At 31.6% G+C, this 17353-nt stretch overlaps 1 protein-coding gene across 5 annotated transcripts in view; it reads left to right on the top strand.

Moving 5' to 3' along the window:
* The first annotated feature begins 5013 nt into the window (after positions 1–5013).
* LOC144842664 (muscleblind-like protein 1) overlaps positions 5014–17353 on the top strand; it is a 179460-nt gene continuing 167120 nt past the window's right edge. For 2 of the 5 annotated variants that reach the window (XM_078699172.1, XM_078699179.1), the window contains exon 1: positions 5019–5034. The gene's annotated coding sequence lies outside the window, so the exon portion shown is untranslated. Of the gene's footprint in view, positions 5035–17353 lie in introns of all 5 variants that reach the window. The other 3 variants (XM_078699173.1, XM_078699170.1, XM_078699171.1) reach the window with 3 other exon arrangements.

The raw sequence follows: 17353 nt of genomic DNA, 5'->3' as shown, positions 1-17353 counted from the left end.
AAAAGTGCTTTAAATTGTTCTACAAAAAAAATTAAATAAAACATTCAGTATTTCAATGAGTAATTTTCTTTCTGCACAAACTGTAATGTATGACAAAAGGAGAGAACAACGTTTACCATCCATCATATGAGCATAGAACCATTTTTAAGTAAACCACAAAATGCTAATGATATTGTTTAACTTAAGTTGAACTTATACTAGTGAATATCTGTTTATAATTGATAATTCTTTTATGTGTTTAGTAAATGTCCAAATGTTCAACTTTGAAAATATTATAAATCATAAAGCATGCAAACAGATTTATGATTTTGATGACATTTCAGGATTTGTGACAAGAAGGGGCATTCCCTTGATCATTGTATTCTCATGTCTCAATCTACATCTTTCCTTATAGATCGCGTTCATAAGTTCAATATATAGTTGTCAACCTTTCAGAATAAAAATAACATGCAGAACTTTTCTTCAAAATTCTCAACAAATTTCGTCTGGTTTCAAATAATTTATGTTTGTATTTTTTCGTGAAAATGAACCCATGAAAGTAGACTTACTTTTTGTGCTACGTTTTGGCTACTTGCATCGGTAAACTTGTTCACGCATCGTGTCTTGGTGCTGTCTAGCGCCACCACTCATTCTTGTGTCAGCATTTTGCTGGTGTCCCCCCTTGAATGTGGTGGTGCCTGGATGTAGCTGTGCCTGCAGTAAATAGTTAGCTTCACTATTAAATGATACCATTTTGTTTTAAACAAATATGTGTTTTTGAAGGAGTAGGGGATTAGAAAAAGGATTTCGTTCTCGTTATTGTTAAATGTTCTAGCTTAAGATAATGTAATCAACAAAATTAAATTCTCATCAAAATGTTGTTTTTCTACTTTGTATTCTACTGTCTATGTGCATGCTGTATGTTATAATGTTTACAATGCATTATCAGGTTTGATATCTCAGAGAACAGCTTCATGTCTACCTCCACAATAGCCGTTGGCTTGGTCATCACTATTCCAATGAAATATTATTTGTAAAAGTAAATTAACTGAGAGATGCTAATATACAAACTCCTTGAACTTATATCTAACAACTAATCTACAATCCATTTCTGCTGTCTTTATATTATTTGACAATTTATGCCTGCTGGTGTTGTTTCTGTGTATACTTTTGAACTTAGCAAAGAAATTTACATGCAAAAAGGTAAAGTTCAAAGTGACTACTAACTGTATGTATTTAATGTTAATTTAAATTTATATAGCGCTTTTAACAATCTACAGATTGTCCTAAAGTGCTTAATTACAAGACCTAAAAGAAATAGGTTTTTATTTCTTTCTTATTTTCCATCAGAGAACAACAAAATATTTCCTCACTTTATCAAATGTACATTTGTACAGTTACTTTTTAAGCAGAAGTTTCAGTTCTTGGTTGGGGTGACTTTCTCATTCTCACAGATTTCCTCATCTTTATCATTTCAAATTTGTCCATGAAATAAAAAGATTTTGATTGAAAACCTTTCATTTTGTCGTGGTAGGATAAAAAGATAAATTTGAAATAATAACGTAAAGTCCAAATTAAATGTTATCAAATCTACCTACCACGGAACAGGCAGCTAGGATGAGTAACTTAGAGGCAACAAGTTTGCGAAAATTTAAGAAAATAATCATAAATTATAGAAACATGTAAATTTCAGATTAGGTGTAGCCTAAAGAAGTCTAATCAAACTGTATTTATTATTGTACAGCTTTTTTAGTAGGTCAACGTCTCTTTACAGAAATAATGCGATGCGTACAATAGTACAATAGAAAAGGAACTATGTGAACTCTAGAAAAAATAAATAAACTGTTTTTGTTTTTCTGGAGATGTTTAAGTTGTTGACTATGCAGTCATGCTTGTTTTCGTTTGTGCAATTTTCTGATGCTTTTTTGATGAATAACAGGACCTACGGATATCATACAGTAGTTAAAAAAACAGATTGTAATTAAACAAATTTGAATGACAGATACAAACTATCCACTGATGATTTACCAATGCTTATGTACAGTAATTATTGAAAAAAAACAGCAAAATGTGGTTGTTTGTACTCTTTGAATGCTATTACATACAATCATGTATTGAATGAATTCCTTCAAAATAATACATCGATCTTATATAGCCTCTAAGCACTTCACATTACCCTGGTCATGATTGGATGAAACACGTATGGAAACATACTCCCATAATGTTGCAGCCACTAGGCAGGGCAGTTGTCACCATGGGAATCATGGATGAACAATTTGGATTGAAGGTCTACTGTCTGTCTAACGTATACAACAAAAGAAGTCTTATCAGACATAGATGAAGTGCAAAAGTGAGGTTTTATTCCTTCTATGGAATATGACAATCTTTCTGAAAGCATAGAAAAACACAAAACGATACAAACACAAAAACACTTAACTTTAAGCAAGTGGATGACCAAGAGTGTATTTAACCCTATGAACAATAAATTTACTGGGTGTGGCCTGTCTCCAATACCTGGGCACCTGTAGTAGTATTATTATTAATAACATTTCATTTTAATTAAATAATATATTATGACATAACCCATCTCCAATTACCAGGGCGCCTGTAATCCTATCACTCTTAACAATAATTTTAATAATCCCCACACTGGGTCTACAGAGCAAGCAATTTAGCTTTAGTGTGGTACTTTGCAAAACGTGCGTAAATTTGTTGTGAACAATCAATTTATCATTAATACATGCAATTCAAGAAACATATTACTATTCCGATTATCTCTTCTACTGTGTATTTACAACAACACATCAGCTCTTTAATTGTCCAAGTATCAATAACAGTTCAACCGTCTTGTTTTAGTTCAACCCCCTGTCCTTGTACGTAGGTGACACTGTATTTGACCAAGATATATAACATACTAACAAATTCTATGGTGCATTTCAACCATGGTACAATACATTATACAACTTAGATACAATGTCCACTGCTAAAGGCTGCTTAACTCTCATAGATTGCATACACGATCAGCTGTGAGCCTGAGTCGACGTAACGTTACTGCGAGTTGCGTTGAATTTTCAAATTGTTAATTTTAAAGTTGAAAATAAATAATGATAAGGATGATCGAGCCGGACCGCTAACATTTATATATTTTTACGCGATCATTCATAGTTTCTTGGGTCTCTCGAGCGTTGCTGGGACACGCAGGCGTGAAGTGTTGCTAAACCAAAGCCGGCCATGCGTAGCCAAGTCTGTGTGGAAATTGAAAAAGTTACGGGTTTTGATGCGTTGATGGTTTTGACACGTTTTCGCTGATGTTGAACCTCCGTGAACCTCCCTTAACAGCCGCACTGTTTGTACTTCCTATCTACTTAGTGCATTTGGTACCTCCCATAAACGGCCACCTCCCGTAAATAGCCGAGGCCACCTCCCGTAAATGGCTGCGGCCACTTTTTTTTACTAAAAATTTTTTGTATGATAAATTACCTTCCATAAGAGGGCACCTGAAAAATTTGTATTGACTTTTCACAAAAAAAATGTTGATACTTATTGTGCTTTATATATTATCTTTAATCGAAGCGGTTTTAAAAACATTTCTGTGTTTTTAGATAAGATTAGAAATCTACACAGATTTTGACCAACCATTTTCATATAATAAAAGCTTTTAAATTTGTCTGAAAATCATAAATAATACAAAACACCTGATCATAAACAATAAAATACAATTAGCTAGAGAATAATACGAGCATCATGGTTCTTCCAATATTTTAAAAATAAAAGGCCAGGCTTATACTGTACAGTTAGGTGTGTCCAATGCACACTGCGCCTCACTATAATTAAACTCTAAACACTCGCTCCTAGATACCCCGCACAATTGGCTGTGGGATGTAATGACTCGACACAATACAGTCAAAACAATTCAAGCATCATGCAGTATTTAAAGCAGGTTGGCCTATCGACAGTAGGGGCCTATCGACAGTAGGGGCCTATCGACAGTAGGGGCCTCTCTATAGCAAAAGTACCCTGATCTAATATGCTTAAAGGAGAATATTGAACTTTACCCATGGGAAGACCACAACTTCTTGCAAAAGAAGAAGTATATCAGAACATGTCATTTTCTTATAAACATAACGTCAAATTTGCAAAAGTTATCATTAATAATGGAAATAGTTAATATAGTATTAAAAAAAAGCAATTCTTTCACGTGTGACATTCAGGCTCCCTGTTACACGGGATGGGACCAAATACAAAAGTGTCTCTTCCAAACGTTTATATAAACTAATGTCTAATTTTGCCTATATTAAATGCAAAAAATACCTTCATTAATGACTGGAAACCGTTCATTTTTCTTGTTACACATTTCATTCAGATCCAAATAAATAATTTTTTTTTTGATCCAATAACAAATAAATATTTACAAAAAAAGTAATCTGCTACTTTTCACAAACGCTTTGTTTGCTTTCTCGAATTGGTATACACTAGTTACATTTTTTAAAAATCTATATTTGTAGTATGCACTCTAAGAGCCTAGTAAATCTTTCGAGATGAGTAGGGGTTACCCGGTGTACTAGCCCAGACGTAATGGCGCCGTAGTTGGTAGCTGGTTAAAATGATGTGACTCTTAGGGGGAGAAGAATGTTGTTGAAAAGGTGTAACGTCTAAGTCCACTGACGCTATATAAATCATTTTTTACACGATTTATCCTCTTGTTCACTGGACAATATTAATGATTATATCATTTTTTATTTTAGGGTTTGACAAAAATTGGTCAATTTGAAATCGGATCAAGTCTACTTAATTACTGCTACAGGCCTGAATTATGAAACTTATCCTCAACATCATTGTCTCGTTCTCATCATTGACTAACTGTCATTAGACGACTTGGATTTTAGTGTCATAGGTCACAATATACAGTTAACCAATCAGAATCGTGGAGTTTAGTGAAGTGGCTGAGTCTATAGATTGCAAGCATCTGACAAGTGTCTAGAGGAATAATAAGCATTACATCAATGTGAAGTGTTCCCAGCTTAGAACTTAAAGAATTCCAGCAGTTAAACGCAGGTAGGTTTACTTAATACTACATAGCACTACTATACCAATCTTTGTACCTGTATTTGTATAATATTAGCCCTGGAAAAAGGAATAATTTTCCGAAAGCTGGCACTTCTTACTGGTTGGTTTTACTTTATTGTTTTGATTAGCTTTCTGTTTGTTTTTATATCAATTGAGATCTAGAATTGTCATTTGTTCAGTAATTTGCCGTTGTTACGCATACAGTGCTGCTTTGATTTGAAAAAAATCCTTTGTTGTCCCTACGAAACAATTTGACTTTTCTCCCAAACCTAATGCTTTCTCTACTCCCTAACCTGGCAGATGTATATAATGTAACATTTAAGTGTCATTGATTCTTATGACTGCCTGGCAGACCCTGGCAGTTTCTTGTAAAAATTCTTCGGAGCATCATAGATGAGCTAAAGGTATCCTACAGATTCATCTGAATTGTAAGTTGTAAATTATTGGTACAATAGTTAATCAACATTTGTACTCTCATGCTGTACAGTCAGCTGTATTGATTTTTAAATACTATTAATGTTTCTCTCAATTTCCCTTACTTTTGGCAAGGTTTAGGCAACACAACATTTGACATACGGTACTTTACAAAGAGATGAATCAATTGTTTAGAAAGTACATTGAAATAATTTGTATATTTGTTCCAACTTCTATTATTATCTGTTCTTTCTATCTGTTAATTTCAATGTACTTTATTTTAATTTTTAGTGATAATTTTACATTCTGTATTGTGAGAATCTACTAAGAAATTGCTACATCCATGTTATTCTCTAACATTACCTGTATATAGTATACAACTGTATCTTAAGCTTTGTTCTTATTTTAATAATATTTTAAGAGAAAACAGACAGATTCAAATGTATTATTTTTAATCCCTATAAACGTCATATTTTAGATAAAATGTATTTTTGTTACAGTGAAAAATCAACATTGTCTTGCATATCATTATCAATAATCAAAAGAATATAATTACAAAATATTGGTTATCATACAAATCCCTTCATTTTCTGAATGTTTTTGTTACTACTGTACTGTATTTTAGCTTTTGATTATTTCTTTTCTTTAAAATGTGGTAGTTAAAATGATGAACCACCTTGGAAATCAGTACACTCAAGTATTAAAAGTATACTGTAATCACTGTAAAGAAAAAAAAGAAACAAATAAATAAATAAACACGGTATTCCCAAACACTGCATAAAAGTATTATTTTATTGTAGAGGGACAGTTAGTAAAAATTTATGCTTTACTATTTTCTAAACATTTTTTGTAAATTAATTTATGTTTTTTTCTTTGCACTTTTGCAAAAATAAATAACATAAAATGGTCTAACTTTACCAAACTTTGAAGTATATTAAGGATCCATTTCTTTTATTCATCATACATACAATGCCTATTTCAAGTTTCAAATAAAAATGTTATTAAACCAAATACTGTGGCCGAACATCTGAGACAGCTAGGATGAGAAACTAAAATGCAACAATTTTGTGTCCATTTATCTTTTTTAAAGATTAAACATAAATAGAAGAAACATACAAATTTCAGATAGTAAATTCAGATGTGAAGAAGTCTAACAAAACTGTATCAAATTAACTATTGTATAGCATTTTTATGATTTCAGGGAATTGGCCCTAACTTTTTCTTCATCAATGAATTATGATGGATAAATTGAATAAAAGTTTATTTTATAACAGTAGGTATGTTATAAAACAAATGATGAATGTTTTTTTATTCATTGAATGGAGAGAATATTTCATTCGATTAATGATTTACATGCTCTATTTAACTCATGAAATATTCTCATCATCCAACTCATAAACTTTAATTTATACTATTCTCGTCTAAGTATTGTTATTTTGTCCAAAGTGCCACGTTCTGTAGTAGAATCTTACTTACTTTTCATGTTATGCTCTCTCAGCAAATCTTTACATGGTTTATGTTTGATTGAGACATAATATAATTGTTGTCTATTTTATCTATTTTGATGAATATATCTTTTCTTTGTATGTTCTTACTTTATAATCTTTGAAATTGCAAATTAACCATTTATCAAGGATCAGTATGGCATTATTATATTAAGCAATTCCAATATCTAAGGTATAATTTATACTGTAGATTAATAGTCCTATTGTAAAAATACTTTTCCCACGATTACCCTACATTAAATTGCACTGTCTTAATTAATAGGTATGCTAGTGCACAAGGTTGATGAAGAAGTGTGCCAGTATAATAATCTAACTATGTTCTTAATAATTCTTAGGATTAGGCTCGAATCCAAAACTACAGTGTAGCCATAAACGTAAGCTTGGTGATGTTAGACCTGTAGTAGAGGTACTACTGTATATGAACATATCTGGTGTTTGTAGGTTGAGTTCTACCCAAAAAGTTATTCTACTTTTATAATAAAATTAGTTACAAATTTGTTTGCAAGTCTTCTCAATGCAAGTACATTGGCGTAATGGCTATAAGCCAAGAGACAAGACAGGACATCTTTTCAATTGAATTTTTTGCATTTAAATAAAGGTTTATCTTTGTAAATTATTTGTTTTTCAGTTGTAATTGAATTCATAATAATAACCATCATTTCAACCATCATTCTGGTGGTAAAGCAAAAGTCATCTTACAGTAAACCTTAAACTGATTAAGGTCCAGTGTACACTTCTGTTGCATGCGGCCTTTTAAGAACACAATAGTTCATCTTTCAGAATGATAGTGGGTTACCCCTGTTATCTGGTCCATATTTTGTATTTGTTTTGGAGTGTATAAGTTTCATTCATTGACAGTCTGACTCATTTAAATGGAACATTCAATCTTTCAACTCATGAAAATATTCTCCCAGTATTCAACTGATAAACACTTATTATTTGTATTTTATTATTTATGATTTATACAACAATCCTAATTAAAATTTGAACAATAATACATTTCATTTTGTATGAAGCACAATAGTAAACAACAATGCTACTTTAGAAACCATCTAAATAGAAACAGTGGTGATTAAGTATTGTAGAATTGCGGATGAAAAATTGTGTCTTTCGTTGGATCTAGATTTATTATAAATGCACGTGAAAAACACATTTGCATGGGTTGTACTTTTAACAAATTATTTTTTTCTCCTTAATCATGCCATTAACAATTTCAAGTACTCTCCATTGAAACCCAATAATATAATGGAACTGAACAGTAATTATTGCACTTAATATGGAAATTTAAATAGTGAAATAAGATACGTAAATTCTATTTATTAATTATTAACGATAACATAAATTTAAATTATGATGTGGAGGCTAGTTATTTCAATTTAATGCTGACATTGATCACCTTAAATGCCAAAATGTCAAAGGAGATTTGAGTCATTTTTAAATACAGACTATATTAGGTTGTTATACAGTTTCATATCAGAGGCCTATGAAAAACACTATAGTTATTCTTCTACAGCAGTAAGACAATTTTATGGTAAGTAGACTTGCCTTACATACTGAAAAAGTGGGTGTCCACTTACCAGTTTCGAGAGTTTTGATCGATATACATTTTGCCGCACATTCTTACCGATGGAGTCCTCAAAATTCAGAGCACATCTCAATTTTATAGTAATAGTATGATGCTGTAATTGTAGTATACATTTGGGTGTCAAAAACATTTTAATTAAATCCAAATCATATAGTCAAAATTTGTTTGTATAATGGAGGTACAGTACCAAATTCACAAATTAGATAGGAAGAACATATCAGCTCTTTGATGAATATCTGAGAGATGTTCAACTGTAAAATATTTGTACTGTTGGGTCTGGAACAATTCACTTTCACTCACATTATTTTAGCAGTATTTCATGGTTTTACCCATGGAAACTTTCAGTTTCCATAAAAACATGTCTTCAAGAGTTTCTATAGATTCTCTGTTTGAATGAAAAAATATATTCATACGGGACTGGTCTGCAAAAGTATAACAATGTGACCATATTTAGGAAATTGGTAACACCGTTTTTTTTCTTTGCATTCTACATTCTTGCTGGTCAGGTGGAGTCATTAACATTAAAATTTATATAGCGCACATTTCTATGATAAACTCATAATCAGCGGCTCTTTACATCCTACCATAGCATTGATTGAAATTTAAAGTCTTTGATTAACTTTAATTTTGTTTAGTCATACAAATTTTTAATATTACTCTTGGTTCAGCTACGGAAAGCGATCAATGTCTTTCGTTAAAGTGTGTGGGATTGTCAGCTTGACATCACTAGCGCTTGAAAATGTATTGGGAGCTGCATTTCGTACAGAAAGTAGATCTCTTAAATAACTTGGTGCGGAACCTTTAAGCAAAGCCACACGAGGCATGCTATTCTAAACTGACATTATGAGACCATTAATGATTAGGCTACCAAACTTTTGAACAGAAATGAAAACAAAAATCAATACACTTTTTAATTTCCGACTAAACATGTTTCTTCGTTTGTCGAAACATCATCAGTGTGATTATTATTTGTTGAGCCACAACGTACATATTTGAGTATTTAAAGCCATACAATTTAAATATTGAGTGTGATAGACATGCTCTGTACGTAATTGTTTGGTGTAATTCGTAACCAATATGACAATAATGTCAATAATAAATACTTAATAGCGTCTCTCTAAACTATGAAATCACGATACACAGTGAAAACTCAAGTCCACTACTTGCATGGTTTAATTTCCCATGCTTGCTATTAATACACAAATATGTTATTTGAATATATTGAAATATTAATAATCATTATTTTATGTGCATTGAATTGGATGCCTTGGGACATACAGATCAATTGAATCAGTATGGAACATATCAGTAATTTCTACATGAATCCTAAAAATTAGGGAAAATTAATCTTCATTTGACCAATTTATGCTTTAATGCCTAAGAATGACAAGATGACTTTATCTGCTTACCTGAGGCAGTATCCTAACAAACAAATTTCTATCCTATAGCCACAGGCACCTTTTCCTGCCAATTACAGAAATGTAAGTTTTGTAGCGATTTTCAATGACTTCTATAGCAATGAGGGATACTGTAGCCAGTATAACCGGGACCAATTCCCTTAAACGACCACCATCTCTCTTTAGGGACCGCTTTTGATAAACGACGACCTCAATTAACGACCACCTTTCGTAATCCTATCCTATCATAAGGGACCGCTTCTCATAAGCGACCACATAAGCGACCACCTCTCTTTACGAACACTAACTTTTGTAAGTGACCACTATCTCTTGTAATATACCATCTCACTTTAAAGGACCATCACCTCTCGTAAGCAACAACCTCTCATAACGACCACTACCCCTTTATATATTTTAGTGACCAACCCTTTTAAAGGATCACCACCTCTCGCTAACGAGGGTGGTTGCTTACGATGTACGGTCTGTTTTAGGGAGGTGTTTTGTATGATTATTTTATATCATTTTTTTTCTGTCTGTCTAATGGTATCTTACAACTTTATTTAAGTATGCAATGCCGTATGAAATGATTTACTAACTTTTAGTCAATTATACATATTATGTCGCAATGTGAATCAAATGCATCGGGTAAATTTTGTTGCATTTGTGGTATGATTTTGTCACCATTTGAATCAAAAGATTCATGTGTTTTTAAACCATAATAAATAAATTTAAAAAATTGTAAAAAGTGTAATCTTATTCACATAGCAAGAAAATTGATAATTGTTACATGAACCTTGAACTCCATACTAGAGAGAGCTTTCAGTTCTAAAGTTGTTTATTCAAAGATAATTGAATGAAATCAACAGGTAAATATACATACATCCATGTATTACAGAATTGGATAATGTCGACTTAAGTGTGTTTATTTCAAAGAATTTTACTCATTATTAGTTTAATGGGCACTTAAAGTTTATGCTCATTCAAGCATATCCTACCTATAGTTCAAAGCTAATTTGATACTTTGTGATTATATAATAATTAATGAGTAAAAGGTCAATAAGGACATTCTCTGTTGACAGTTCATTTGAGTTCAATACATCTACAGTAAATTACAGAAACTTAAATTTGGGTATATAATTCAACTTATTAAAATGTTTGTAACTTACTGTAATTTGTAAATAGAAAATGTTAGTAATTTACATCTGAGCGTGTGCAGAATGGTAGTCACTTGGAAAAAAAACATGATTAACAAATAGCCATAACACAATTTAAAATGTTAGCATTATTTACAGGTAAATCTTTTGAATCACTCAGATTTACCAAATGTTACTCAAATAAGGGTGGGTCGCTGTATATGGTATGCTTGCAACAAGGAGGAAGCATATTGCAAAATAAATCAGAAGCAACTCAGAAGATGCTAATATATCTTTGAATTCATTTTTAAGAATGGTTATCATGTAATTATTGGTCATTATTTGTATTTGAAGAAAGTTTATTTTCAAATATAAGAGGAGGAAAAACAATATTTTATTTCATTTATTGCTTACAAAATTGCTTAAACAGTTATAATCGGAAATGAAAAGAAATAACAGATTTGTGAATTGATTGGTTTGCAGTAGAAGTCGTAAAGATAAAATTAATTTCCCATAAACTAGCGATAACTCGCAGAGCAGACTGTTTCAATTTGCGCAAAATAAAAACTGACAATGGTGTACATTTGCCAAAACATGGTTCATGGGAAAGAAAAAAAAACTAAAGCAGCATCACTTGATGAATTATCTTTCTAAGATGTGAAGTATGCTGTATCTATTTTCCAATAAAGTGCAGATAGCGTTTAGAATCGTCAAGGATGCAAAAGGTCAAACATGGGTTATGTGATGTGAAATCTACTGGTTATTAATTTACAGATTGAAATTTGTATCAGAATGTTACATTACAATGTTGTATTGAGTCTGCATTTGTTCTACAATGACGCAAACATGAGGTAGTTTGGCCGACGGTCGCCGCAAACCGAAAGCTCCATGTTAGATTTTGGTATGGTATTTGGAAAAGATACAGTATACAGTGCCCATTTTCGATTTCTCTCCCATAAGTCATTAATTAATAATATTATAATGTAGTATCTCATGGGTAGATACAGATGTAATCTGTTTTTAGTTAATGTTTACTTTACACTTCTTATTGACATTTTTGCTTTAGATTCTTCTAGTTCTGAGTCAACCGATATGGTACATGGTTATATTTTAATTTGTAAGTTGAGAGGATCGTTTATTAGAAAAAGTTATTAATACGAAATAAGGCATTGTCAGATGAACAATCTAGATTGTTCAAAAGGTTACTCACTGTGGCTATGGAGTTTTCATTCAGGGATGGATAGTTTATAATGTCTGATCATTTAAAATGGGATAATAGCTATGTTTACATGTTCTTTTCTATCAGAGTTAAATTGTGTTCTATCGGAGTTAAATTGCAGTCTATCGGAATTACATTTGTGTAGCTTGCATTCAAACACCAAAAAAAAAAAACATCAGTTAACAAACATCTGATATAAAATAATGCCATTGGGAATGTTTGTGTGTGTCTGTAATATTAAATTTTGACTATCGTAGTTACTGTATAAAATGGTTAATGAAATAATGGAGGTATAAAAAGAGAATTATCTGACCACTAGACATTTGCTACCTGCAACCACCCAGACAACTATACCCAGAACAACTTATCATCTAGACAATATCTACCAAATATACTATAATTTTGCTTGAAACTAGGGCAGTATTGGACCTTGGATTGGAAGGAACAGAAAGCATGTTAACCACCAAGCTACAGCTCCACTTACACATGTTCGATTTTATTCCCTTAATTTGACCAATGACCATAGTCACTTATAATAAGTGTGTTTGATTGCGCATACCATACTGTACGTACCCATATTTTCAATGACAGGTGTTTAGATACTAAAAAATGATTGTGTCCAGTCCATACTTTATTTTGTCAGATTTTGTGACTTTTGTTGTAGACTTATCTTATAATTTTTTGACAGACTGATTTTAAAGTAGTGTTCAATTTGTAACCATCCATCTAATAGCATTGAAGACACCAAGGTGTCAAATATAGTGGTTTATCTTCTTTATTATAATTTCTCTCCTATTTCTTCAAAAAAAAATTTAAGTGTTATATCTTGCATGCATATTTCAAGTGATAATCTTTCTTAAGTACTCTATAAATTGTCACCCATCGAAATTTGAACTCCCTGTACCATGTGGATTCCTTTTGAAATGATATCAGCTTTTGACTTATTTGCCTCCATTAAGGAGTTATTATACATTGAAATATATCATACTTGACTTAAGTTTAACAAATGAGAACAGAACATTAGGAAAAACTGCTGGTTTTGCCATCAATCAGTGTAGAGAAAGTACTGTCTTGTCTGGCAGAAGATGATATATTGTGCCATGGATTTGAGAAGATCTGTGGTTAGAATAGAAATGACCAAAAGGTAAACTTGTTTGTAGGTAAAAAAAATGGACTGAGTCGCAAAAAAAATATTCATAGAAAAAATACACAAAGACTATAATAACAGTTGTTCACAATGTCGCAACCTTGATTGATAAACCAATTCGGCAAAAAGCAGTTGTTGGCATCTTCGCCAAATCGGTGATTGAATTAAAAAATTTGTAAAGATAGAATAGAAATTATCAAAAAGTAACTTGTTTGTACTGTAGGTAAAAAAAATGAGCGAGTCGCAAAAAAATTATTCCTAATACAGAAAAATACACCAAGACAGCTATGTTAATAGCTGTTCACAGTGTCCTGTTGGCATCTTCACCAAATTGGTGATTGAATTTAAAAATGTGTAAGAGCAAGCTGTTTATTGGTCATTTTATAATATTTGATCCACTCAAGCAGCTATAAATTGTGATGGTCTTAATTTTGGAGTATTGAATATGGTTTTTATTTGAAGGGATATTAAATTGTAATTTGTTTTTTAATTGTAATGGTTTTTCTTTGAAGTCTTAATTTGATGTCTAAATTGTATTTTTTTTAGTATTAAATCATAATTGTCTTAATTTGGAGGTGTATTATTGAAGTAATATTAAATTGTAGACCTATGGTTTTTATATGGAGTGACATTACAAGTATGACATTTTTAGTCGCGTGGACGTGACTCTATAGTTCACTATGTCGGTCGGTCTGTCTGTTATGGCCAGGAATCGATGTGGTTATGTTTTCACGGTGCGCAATAAAACATTACGCGGTGTACGCACGATGTAACGAAATCACGTTTGTAATCATATCTTCACAACCATGAATCACAATTAAATAAAATTTTGTACTCATAAATTTCAGGGCATAAATATTCATATGGCAATACAATTACGTGTGTAGCGCATGTAACGCATGCGTACGCGCGCTTAAAATTTTCAAAATTTATTTTCGATGAAATAAGAGTATGTTTCAGGCAATTTTAAGCATTTACAAAATTGCCATGAGTGCGCAGATTTTTGCCCGCGCAATGCGCGTTAAATGTTATTGCGCACTCTTTTTGCCCGACTTACTTTTCAACTCGAAATTACGTTATACGAGCACGTCAAAAGTGACAGGCTACGCACGTGGAAATTAAAAAAATATAAATGTTTTTAAACATTTCAACATTTTTAAACATGTTCAGTAATTTCGGTCAGTTGGTAGGTTGGTCGGTCGGTTGGTAAACACTAATGAGCACGCGACTGCAGCCATCTATATGGCCTTGTTCATTATATGGAGGTGTGTTAACATTTGAATCATTTTAATTTGAAGTATATATATAACTAATAGTCTTTATTTGGAGGGTTGTTAAATTTTATCATACTTATGAGAACATGCTATTGTTCATGTAAATTACCCTAGGCTTTATGTTATAAAGAAAAATAGTCATAATATTTATACAAAGTTCATCATCTTGCTAAGGTTTCATAAACACACAATAAACCCTGATAACTGTCAAGTTTGAAAGTGACTTAATTTTAATATCATACACAACGTAGACGTTATGAGCTGAATGCTAAAAGAGTCACTTATGTAAGTAAAATGATAAAGCTACAATCTGTCATCAGTACAGTGGCACAATTTTTAAACATAAACAACTCTTTTGATGGAATATAAGTGTCAAATATCATACATTTCATGAAATTGTGACTTGATTTTTGAGGTGTGGAAATGTATCAACTCCTCAGTAATGTTTGACTCTGGATCTCAATTGAATGGTATGAAACTTTATACAAATAAGGAATGTTTATGAGTTGGATGGTGGGATATTTCACAATCTTTCATCGAATAAAATATTCTCTCCATTCAAGGTATCCAAAGCGCTATTCATTATTTGTTTCACAACACACCTAGGCCTACTGTCCTAAAATAAAGTTGATTCAATTTATCCATTGTAAATCATTGACGAAGGCTAGGCCGGAAGGTAGGCCATTAGAAATAGCAGTGCTCCAACTTGATTTTCAAATGCAGATCTGCAGTCAAGAACCTTGCATGGAAAACTTTCTCAAAATGTTTACAAAAAAACATACTGTAGAGTATGCGTTATAAATTGGAATGATAAAATGTTATAATAAAAAATCAATGATGTTGGATATGAACCAAATGAATTAATCCTGACAATTCTTTTATTGCACAACTGCAGTGAGTCTATTGCAGACATGTTTGCCATTTCATTATTTGCTTACATCCCCTATGGATACTTTTTTCCTGGGTACTTACCTATCATCTTCAAAAAAATTATTTTTACAATGTAATTTTGTTAATTTTTTTCTTTTATTCCATTCTATCCATGTCTTTTTATGACCTATGACATCACTATTCACTCTTTTATTATTTTTTATCAGTTTGACTCCATGAATCAATGTCAATCATTTAAACATAACAGGAAGAAAGAAATTGATTTTTGATTGTGTTCTAACTGATATTAAAGTCAACTAATTAACCTTATTAATCAATTATATTTCAATAAACCATTTAAAAATCAATATTACAGCGACATTTTACAGGAAAGGTTGACATGATTTGACAAATGTTGCATGACCATCATACAGTATATGAATTTTTTAACAATTTGATCTACCTTAATACAAAAACAAGAAATATTTCTTACAATGACTGCTCAACATTTGATAACAGTCTTTTATTGATATTTAATAAATTAATAATAGAACCATTTTATAAAATCAACTAAATGAAAAAGTTGGTTGAAATTGATGTTTGAATAGTTGTCATAGCTTACTAAAGGTTGACAACATCTTCTTGTCACATTACTATCTTGGCCTTACCACATGCCCAGGGCAAGGGAATACAATTGACTTATAATGTAGAATGTACTTTTCATAACAAGCTGCATCAACAGAACATTAATTACAGTATGGTATACATTATAGACAAAAATAACAGTATATTAATATTGATACTTCCATCTAAAAATAAAACAACGGTCATAGTTCTTCCAGGACTTGTTGCTCAACATCATATGCAGATATTACATATAGTACTAACAGCTTAGGTGAATCAAAGGAAGGCCCAGAAGCCCATCTCTAACATCCCAACCCACTATATTTAGAAAATTATAATGCAAAAGCTAGGACATTAGGTTTATAATTTTTATGACCTGGGCCCTCAATTTTAAAACATCTGCCACTGAACAGTATGATACTATTTTGTAAGTTTGTTTAATAATTGGACTCTTCTGATTGGTCGAAAGTGTAAAAGCTTAAGAAGACTCAACAATGAAAATTATGAATGTGTCAGGATAGAGGCATTCATAGTATTGTACATACAGTAGAAGATACATTTCAGTTCTTTGCTAAACAATTTGAGTAATTCACTCTTAATATATTTGTAGTATTTTCAATTTTATTTTAAAAAGGAGCTAGCCTTTAATTTGTTTAGCTGTAAAGATCAATCATGATAATTTGCACCTTCTTCCGATAAAAATCAGTCTTATAAAGAAATCTATTATACATTAAATGAAATAATATGGAAAAACACACGAGATTAATTTTGAAAAATCAAGGATTGATTTGCATTGTGTTTATCATCAGAGTGGTTGTCCAAGTCTAAGGTTTAATAATAAAACAAGACTTCAAACCTCAATGCTATTGAGGAAGATAAAGACAAATAAGAATTGACTGGTTGAGAGGTTATGACGAGGAATTTCCCGCTAATAGTTCTGATGTAGAACAAGACTTCCTGGATAAAGACTTAAAGCTTCAGTATACACACTAGAATTGTGTACTTAAAATCCAGTGCATCTTTTAAAAATACCTAGTGTTCTGGTCAATTTCAGCCCTTTCCTTTAATATCACTCCATATGGGCTACCCTACCTGGGTTTTTATGAAAACCACAGGAGTGGCTCTATGTTCCAATAGTA

Source organism: Antedon bifida, chromosome 5 (genome assembly GCF_963402885.1).
Source record: "Antedon bifida chromosome 5, ecAntBifi1.1, whole genome shotgun sequence".
Lineage (NCBI taxonomy): Eukaryota > Metazoa > Echinodermata > Crinoidea > Comatulida > Antedonidae > Antedon > Antedon bifida.
This window is presented reverse-complemented; position numbering and strand designations above follow the sequence as displayed.